Here is an 8,803-nt window from a genome sequence, read left to right as displayed (position 1 = left end):
GACCTGAGCTGGGTGCTGTTAACACTGGGCAAGCCATCAACCGCTCAGCCTGCCTCAAGTTGGCAGAGGGTCGCTGGGAGGATCCAATGGGACAAAATGCATAGACTTCCTCTCTCTAGTTGGTGCTGAAAGGTTGTTCAGTCCACCTTCTCTTTGAAGGCCCCTCTTGGGACCTGCTCCCTCCGCTGCTCTGCCTCTCTCCTTCCCCACACAGGACACCTCACCATACCCCCAACTCCAGAAGGTGGACACTGGTGCTGGTCCCCTTAGCTCTGCAGTCACAGGGGTCACACATGGAGGTGCCCTGGGAAGCCCCTTTCACATGGGGCTCCCAGGGCCCCTGGCTGGGACCACGTGGTTTGGAGGAGCACTTACTCAGGTCTGCCCGCTGCATGGAAGGGTCTGGATGCAGTCAGAGTGGTGGCCGTGCGCCCTCCCCCCTTTCTGGCCTGCAAAGGGCCAGCCACAGCCACACGACCCACTTTAAAACCCGGAGTGACCACAGGGACAATCAAATTCGAGGGAAGTCAAACCCCAAAGCTCCCTGCATATGTGACTCAGGGACAATTCTTAACAAGTTAGGAGCAAGACATAGTCCTAATTCCCAGGTGCAAGACTTTCTTGCCATTCTCCCCCAAAGGCATTCTGTGTCTAAACCCATTGCTAGATGTTCCCCAGCCGGGGCAGGCATGCTCACCTCCAGCCGCCTTGTGGGTAGACCCCAGAGACCATGAGCCATGTTCACACGCTGGTCAGGGCAGAGCCAGGGACTCGATTCCTCATCCCGATCCCACAGGATCCCTAGGGAGAAGAGGGTGGGCAGCCTCTACTCTGCCGCCTTTGAAGTGTGGGAAGCTACCAGGAGCTTCAGTGGTCCTGCAGTGCTCCCCGAAGTGCATGGGCCATAGCCAGGAGATGGGCCACGGCCAGGTAAAGGTTAACACCTGGATGTATACCCAGCAGCGTCTCCCGCCTGTTGGATAATCCAGAACCACAGGGGAGACCTGGTGTCCTCACGTGGTGTCCCCACAGGGCCTCTGGGTTCTGAATTCTTCCCATGATAACAGGGCAATGCCTGGTCTCAATAGTCATCACACATGCTCCCAAATTGAGCTGTGAATCATCCACCCACTTGTGCATGGGCCCTCCACGTGTCCTCATCACCGGCTTGCCTGCACTTTTTGGCACTCCTGGGCATGCATGTGACTTAAAACCCTCTCTGTGGTATCAAGATGCCAAAGTGTGCCTTTGAACTTGGAATCACCCCAGCTTTGGTGGTAAAATCTTTTTTCTTTCAATTCCAATACACAGAATTTTTAACTTTTCCCTCATGGGTGAGCAGCCCAGTGTGGTTACTCCCTCCTGATGGCAGGAAGCTTGGTCCCCGTCGCTCTGCAGACACAGAGCTCTGCAGCCCCCTCTTGTCCCCAGCCTCTGAGGACCGAGAACACACCCACCTGTCAGGGAAGGATGTCCTATCACCAGCCATTCAGACTTGAGTCAGCTGCCTTTGCAAGGTCCTCTCCAGGGCAGAAGTGACTGATTGATAGTTGGTGTGCTCCCAGGATTGATTTTATTTTGTTTATTTTTATTAAATATATTTTCATTGCTTAGAGAGAGGAAGAGAGAGGGAAGATTATTGATTTCAGAGAGGAAGGGAGAGGGAGAGAGAGATAAAAGCATCAATGATTGCTTCCTGCATGCCCCCTACTGGGGATCGAGCTTGCAGCTCCGGCATGTGCCCTTGACCCGAATTGAACCTGGGACCCTTCAGTCCGGAGGCCAACGTTCTACCCACTGAGCCAAACTGGCCAGGTCTGATTTTAAAACTGTGACTCATGCCATTCAGTTTGCTAAAGTCGACTGGTTCCCTTCTACACAGAGTGAAAATTTGCATGGAGTCTCTTTGAAATACCTCCGGTGTGCACAAAGCTTCGATCTTACATTGGATGGAGCAAGATGCATTCCACGTACACACTCTACACACCAACTTAGGTCGGTTACGAGTGTCCTTGGGCTGTAGTGACAAAGTGATGCAGACCGCATGGCTTCAGACAGACATGTGTTCTCTCAGTTCTGGAGGCCAGAAGGCTGAGGGCAGGGCCCTGCTCCCTCAGGAGGCTCGAAGGGAGGACCCTTCCTTGCTGTTTTTCTTTTTTAATCTTCTGGTGGTTGCTGCAATCCTTGTTTTTCTTGGCTTGTGGATGCATTACTCAAACCTCTGTCTCCATCACCACATGGCCTTCTCCTGGTGTCTGTGTCAAAACTATCCTCTCCTTCGTAGGGCACCCGTCATTGGATTTCGGGCCATTCTAATCCAGTCTGACCTCCTCTTGACTGGATTACATCGGCAAAGACCCTATTCCAAAATACGGTCACATTCACAGGTGCCAGGAGTCAGGACTTCAATATATCTTTTCAGGAAACACAATTCAACCCACAACAAAGAGGAAAACTGAATCCTGATTTTTTACTTTTTTTTTTTTTAATCAGTAGAGCTTACACTTAGAGCACAGTAATTTTGGAAGTCCCATAAAAAAGCATAGCATGACTTGTTTTACTTATTTATTGGTTTTACCCATTCCTGTGGTAACTCGGGAACTCACTTGTATGTGGTCTCTAGTTGGCCCATGAGTGGCTGGATTTTTAAGAGCAATGTTCCAACCCGGCTGGTGTGGCTCAGTGTTTGAGTGTCGACTTATGAACCAAGAGGTCACTGGTTCAAGTCTCAGTCAGGGCACACGGCTGGGTTTCGGACTCAATCCCCAGTAGAAGGTGTGCAGGAGGCAGCTAATGGATGATGTTTCTCTCTTATCGATGTTTCTATCTCTCTCTCCCTCTCCCTAAAAATCAATAAAAATATATTCTAAAAAATGTACTAGAGCCCTAGCCAATTTGGCTCAGTGGATAGAGCATTGGCCTGCAGAACGAAAGGTCCCGAGTTCAATTCAGGTCAAGGGTATGTACCTCAGTTTCAGGCTCCTCCCTGGCCCAGGCCCTGGTTGGGGCACATGCAGGAGGCAACAATTCGATGTGTTTCTCTCACATCAATATTTCTCTCTCTCACTCTCTCTAAAAAAATCAATGGAAAAACATCCTCGGGTGAGAATTAAAACAAAAAAACAAGTCCTAGAATTTAAAAAGCTTCAGGAAGGCAAGGAGGTTAGTCTGTTAGGAAAAAAGAGCATGTTCCCTTCCTCACTATTCATATCTGGATGCCCTTCATCCACCTTCCAGGGGTGTGGTTGGCGGATAAAGCATGAGTTTGACCTGGGTTCTATGTCCGGCTTTGTGGCTGCAAAGGTGGAACGAGGCACCAGCTCCCAGCGTCCCCTCCCAGTGGAGCCCCCCAGGACATGCTGCCCTCCCCCAGCAACGGGCCCTGCCAGCACGTGTGAAGTGCTGTCCACAGGGAAGCTCAGTAGGGGCTCGGCGCCCAGGGTTATATTGGGGGCCGGCCATGTGGGCTCCCCCTGCCAGGCATGAAGCAAAATCCCAGGCTCCCAGGAGGAAAGCAGGGGGTCAGCCCCAGTCACCCTGTGTGTGCAAACAGTTCAGGCACAGGGAGCCACTCCGATCAGTTCTGGGAGTTGGGGACCCTCCCGACATCCACGTTCCCAGACGTCAGCCCAGGGCCAGCCTTGGAAGCTCTTCTGGGGCCGCAGTCTCAGGCCTGCAGCGGTGACATTGTCCTGATGCCCTCGACTGTCCTCTTTGGCCTCCTCATGACCAGGGTTTTGGAACTTGCCAAACACCTCCCCAGAATCCCAGCATCTCTCCCATCCCCCTCTCTACACTTTATTTTTGGCCCCCAAAGTAACAGAGACGTCCACGTGTTCCCCCAGCATCCCAGTACCCTCTCCCATATGCCGCCACTTTTGGCTTGAATTTTTATCACTCTTTTATCTCACGTGTAAAACACACTGCAACCTATCTTCAGTCAGGTCTCCCAGTGCAAGATTGATTCTATCATTGGTTTTAATGTTTCCACTTAGGGCTTTTAAAACTAGAAATATGTAACTCCGAGTCTTTAATAAATCACTTGGTTTCTACGTTGACTTTCACTCCCCCTAGTTGTTCGGGTGTGGACATGTCTACTCCTCCTGCTCAGGCTGCTGACGATGTGCAGCGAGACCCACGGCGTTTGCCGTACAAGCGTGTTCCTGAAATGCTGTCGCATCCAGGTCTCTGCCTGTCTGCTCCTGAATATTATTGCTTTGACCCCTTCATTGCACTCTTTCCACATGTTTCTGGAGCCAAGAGCGTTTCTGCTCGAATAAAACAGCAGAAGGCAGCTGTTGGGAGGAACGTGGGACTTAGTGACCGACGTGCTCTGTTTAAGCGACGCGGCCACTTCCCTCTCTGAGGTTCCCAGCCGCTCTCCCCTGCAGAGCGGATATCTCGGGGCCGTGTGTTATCTCACACTGTTTATGTGCCTGTGGGTTTCTGAAGGTCAGATGGAGTTTAGCTCCTATGTGGTACAGGGGAGATTGATGGCGATGCTGGAGCTCTGGGCTGTGTAGCACGCTTGTGTCTAGCTACTGACCTCGTCTGGCAGGCGGAATATTCCGCGTTTGGTGCGGTTTCCAGAAAGTTCCCACTTCTTAATTTCAGAATGCTGACAGAAGCAGGTGGGGGCAGTTCTCATGTCACTGAGAAAGGCGTTCCCCCCCACCCCCCAGATAGATCCTGCCCATTTTTCAATACTCTCTGTTGGTGAAGAAAGGTGCCTGGTCAGTGGTCAAGAACAACTGTGTCATGGGGACCGCACTTGCTTGAGGAGACGCTGCTCACACATTGCTGGTTTATGAGGAAGCACGGATCCCTCTCCTGGCCCGGCCACGCTCTCGCACATTCCTTGGACACATTTAGCTCAGGACACCTCTTTCCAACTCGATGGAGGCTTCCTGTGCCGAGGCCATCGGTGCCGAACTTGTCCCTTGAGGCCATTTGTCCGAATCCCAGTTCTCACTGCAGCTCTATGGCCCATTTTTCTTTTTCCCTGAGGCCTTGTCCTCAGACTTGCTATCAAGAAAAAAAAAGTGTATAATCTTCGAACTCTCATATTTACACGTTGGCAAGACGCACACTGTCTGCGCAGGAGGTCTTGGTCTTTCGTGGTTTTCCTTCCAGGCTGCTCTCGCTCTCCTTGTCCTCACTTTCCCTTCCTCGCACAAATATTTATGGAAACCCTTGTATGGGCAAGACGTGCAGGGCCACACACTGTCGGGATCACAAAAACCATCAGATGTAAAATTACGCCCTCACCCAGCTTCGGATGGGTCAGCGGAAGTCAGACACGTTCAAAAGAATCCCAAACCCATGGTTTCAGGAAGACTAGAAACTAATTCGGGATGACTTAGATGTTTTTTGGGGGGGGGAGGGGTGCATTTTATTTGCTCAAGTAGAAACTTGGACACACTCCTCACTCAAACTGCCTGGGCCCTAGCGCCTCCATCTGGGCAGTTGCGAGACTGGACTTCAAGAATCCGACTCGAGGATTCTGCCAAAGGTGATTTGCAAGGTCCTGTGTGTCCAGCGCTGCGCTAGACGTGCCAAGCACACCTGGCTCCCCGGATGGTTGCAGGGCCCACAGAGCAGCGTCCTCTGAGACAAATGACAGGGAGACTGCCTTTAGATTCAGCGTCGCAAGCACCCTGGTTGTTTCAGTTGAGCGCCAGCTGGCCGGCTTGAGAGTGGGGAGGGGAGAACATTCCAGATCACAGGAGTGACACACGAGAAGCCCTGAGCTGGAGTGGATGATCTCTAAGGTGCATTTGAACTCTAAAAACCATGATTTTACTGCAAACAAAAGATTTGGAGGTTTGACAGACAGCCAAAGGGGATCTGGAAATGGGATATTCCAGAAAACTAGCACGAAGGAGAAAGGGAAAGCCATCACCAAACACTTGTTGGGGGCCTAGATTAAGTGCTTAGGGCAGAGAAGCGGCCTGACTCGGAGGTGTGGAGGGAAGCCAGGTGGCAGGAAGATGGGTGCTCAGCTGTGGATGCAGGATGGACAGGAGGCATTGATGCCATGGGGAGCCGGAACTGGCAGGTTCTTGCCGGGAGAGGGTGAAACTAGGCCCTATTTCTTTTTCCTTAAAAAAAAAATCCTCATCGAAGATAGGTTTTTATTGATGTTAGAAAGGGAGGGAGGGAGAGAAACATTGATGTGAGAGTGAGCGAACCCGGAACCTTTTGGTGTATGGGATGATGCTCCAACCAACCGAGGCACCTGGCCAGGGCTGACCTTTAGTAACACTTCCTTTTACTCTTAAAGATGTGCCAGTTGGTACAAACATGGATGGAGCACATTATTCCTAATAGGAAGAAACTGGAAGCGGCCCAGGTCCATCAGCGGGGGAATGGGAAAACAAGTGATGGTGTTGGGTACAATGGAATGCTTCTCGGCACAGAAAGGCACCGGTAACTGCTACTCTCAGCAGCGTGGGTGAGTCGCGACTTCATGCTGAGTGGAAGGAGCCCTACCTAGGAGCATCCTTACGGTGTGATTCTATTTCCACGAAGCTCGAGAACTGGCAAATCCACTATGTGGTGGAAAAACAAGACAGTCGTCATTGTGTGTGAGGGGCCAGGAACTGAGTAGAAAAGGGCATGAAAGAACTTTCTGGGCTGATGGTAATGTCTATATATCTTTTCTTAATCCTCACTCAAGGGTATGTTTTTATTGATTTTAGAGAGAAACATTGATGTGAGAGGGTTGCCTCTAGTACGGTGGTTCTCAACCTTCCTAATGCCGCGACCCTTTATTACAGTTCCTCATGGTGTGGTGACCCCCAATTTCATTGTTACAAGTTGAACATAATTAAAGCACAGTGATTCATCACAAAACAATATGTAATTATATATGTGTTTTCCGATGGTCTTAGGCCACCCCTGTGAAAGGGTCCTTTGACCCCCAAAGGGGTCGCGACCCACAGGTTGAGAACCGCTGCTCTAGTACATGCCCTGACTAGGGGTCAAACTTGCAACCTAGGTATATGCCCTGATCAGGAATTGAACCTGCAACCTTTTGGTATCTGGGATGATGCTCCAACCAATTGAGCCACCCAGCCAGTGCAATCTATACGTTGATAGGGATTTGGGTTACACAGTTATATGCATTTGTCAAAACTCAGCAAGCATATAAGAAAAACGTATGCATTTCACCATTTGTAAATTTTACATTAAAAGAATAAACTAGAAACAAATGGTAAGCACAGGTTAACGTGCATTCTAAGGTATTAGGTCAAGGGTACTGATGTCTGCATCCTACTTTGTAATGTATCAAAAAAGCTAAGATGGGTAGATAAGGGAGGATGGACGGACAGCTATTTGATCAAGCAAGGAGAAGGGAAGGCTCATGGGGGCATCCAGGTAGTGAGGATGTGTCCCTAATTGTTATCACCTCCTACATCAAACTTGCTGTCTCTCTTTGGGGCACTGCTTCTGCACCCCCAAGGTTCAGGGGTTGGGAGGGCACGCCGGGCTTTTATATATCATGAAAGACCGTTACAGACCTTTCTCAGTTTGAGCCTGGTGCTATCCCTCATCCTCTGCCTGGTCTCAGAGGTCAAGAAGCATGGTGTATGAGAAAGCTTGGGCACACACAGACCTGGCTCTGTCATTTCCTAATTGTGGGTTCTTTTTTTAACTCGGGCAAGCTGCTTAATACCTCTCGGTTTTAGTTTCCTCATCTGTAAAATGGGTCACTCTAACCTCCGTGGCAGGGATTGTGTGAGGAAATACTGTCTGAGAAGTTTGGGCAGGCTAATAAAATGTTCCACTTTTGTTCGCTCGGCACCCAGAGCAGCGGGTGGCTCGCAGTGAGCTCTCAATAGGCATTTAGGTGGCGTAGTGGTGCCCTGGGCTTCTTGCATGCGTCCCTCCACTCCCAGGGGACAGGTCCTGGCTGCACCGGTGGCCACCACAGCCCTTCTTCCTGCCTTTGCGATCTCAGCCAGGCCCTTATTTTCTGGCATCCTTCATTTCTTCCTTTTCACAGACTGTTTACACATACGAAGTGGCATAATATAATGAAAATGATGTTTGAATTGGAGTAAAAAAAATGTGCTCACACCTACAAAACTTTAACAAAGTGTCTGACATACGTAAAATGCTTGATGGATATAAGCCATCATTTTAATGCAAGTGCTGGTTCTGATGATTTAATAATAGCAGCAGTAATAATAGCGAACACAATTGAGCAGGTAGCCGGTGTCTGTGAGGGTGCCAGAGCTATCCAGTTTTATATATGGGAACTGAAGCTGGGCATCTCAGAGCCAGGTTAAAAGCTAGGTCCTCCTGTCCCTAGAGCCTGTGCCCTTAACCTCTTGCCTTACTACGTCTGGAGACTTGTGTGCCACTTGGGACCTCTGACTCTTCAATTATAAGAGGGAGGAAGGGCAGCAACCCTGAGCACCAGACTCTGTTGAGGTTTTTCAAAATGCTGACACGCCGAGCTCAAAAGGTTCACCGTCACTGCCCTAGGCTGTCCTTTTCATTGCTATATATTAGTGCTTTGCATGAATATACTGCAAGTGATTTACCTATTCCAACGTTGATGGACATTTATTCCCTACCCCCAGGCTTTGGAAATTATGAACAATGCTGCCATTTATATAGTACACACATATATACATATATGTTATATGTATTTAATTATATGTATTCTGGAGTTTGTGTTTCTATCGGGTATATGCTAGATGTGGAATTGTGGGTAATAGAGTATATATATATATATATATATATTCGCTCATTGTGTTTTTAAAAAAATGTTTTTATTGGTTTTTAGAGGGAG

This window comes from Myotis davidii, unplaced genomic scaffold (assembly GCF_000327345.1).
Source record: "Myotis davidii unplaced genomic scaffold, ASM32734v1 scaffold77, whole genome shotgun sequence".
NCBI lineage: Eukaryota > Metazoa > Chordata > Mammalia > Chiroptera > Vespertilionidae > Myotis > Myotis davidii.
Note: the sequence above shows the minus strand (reverse complement) of the source record.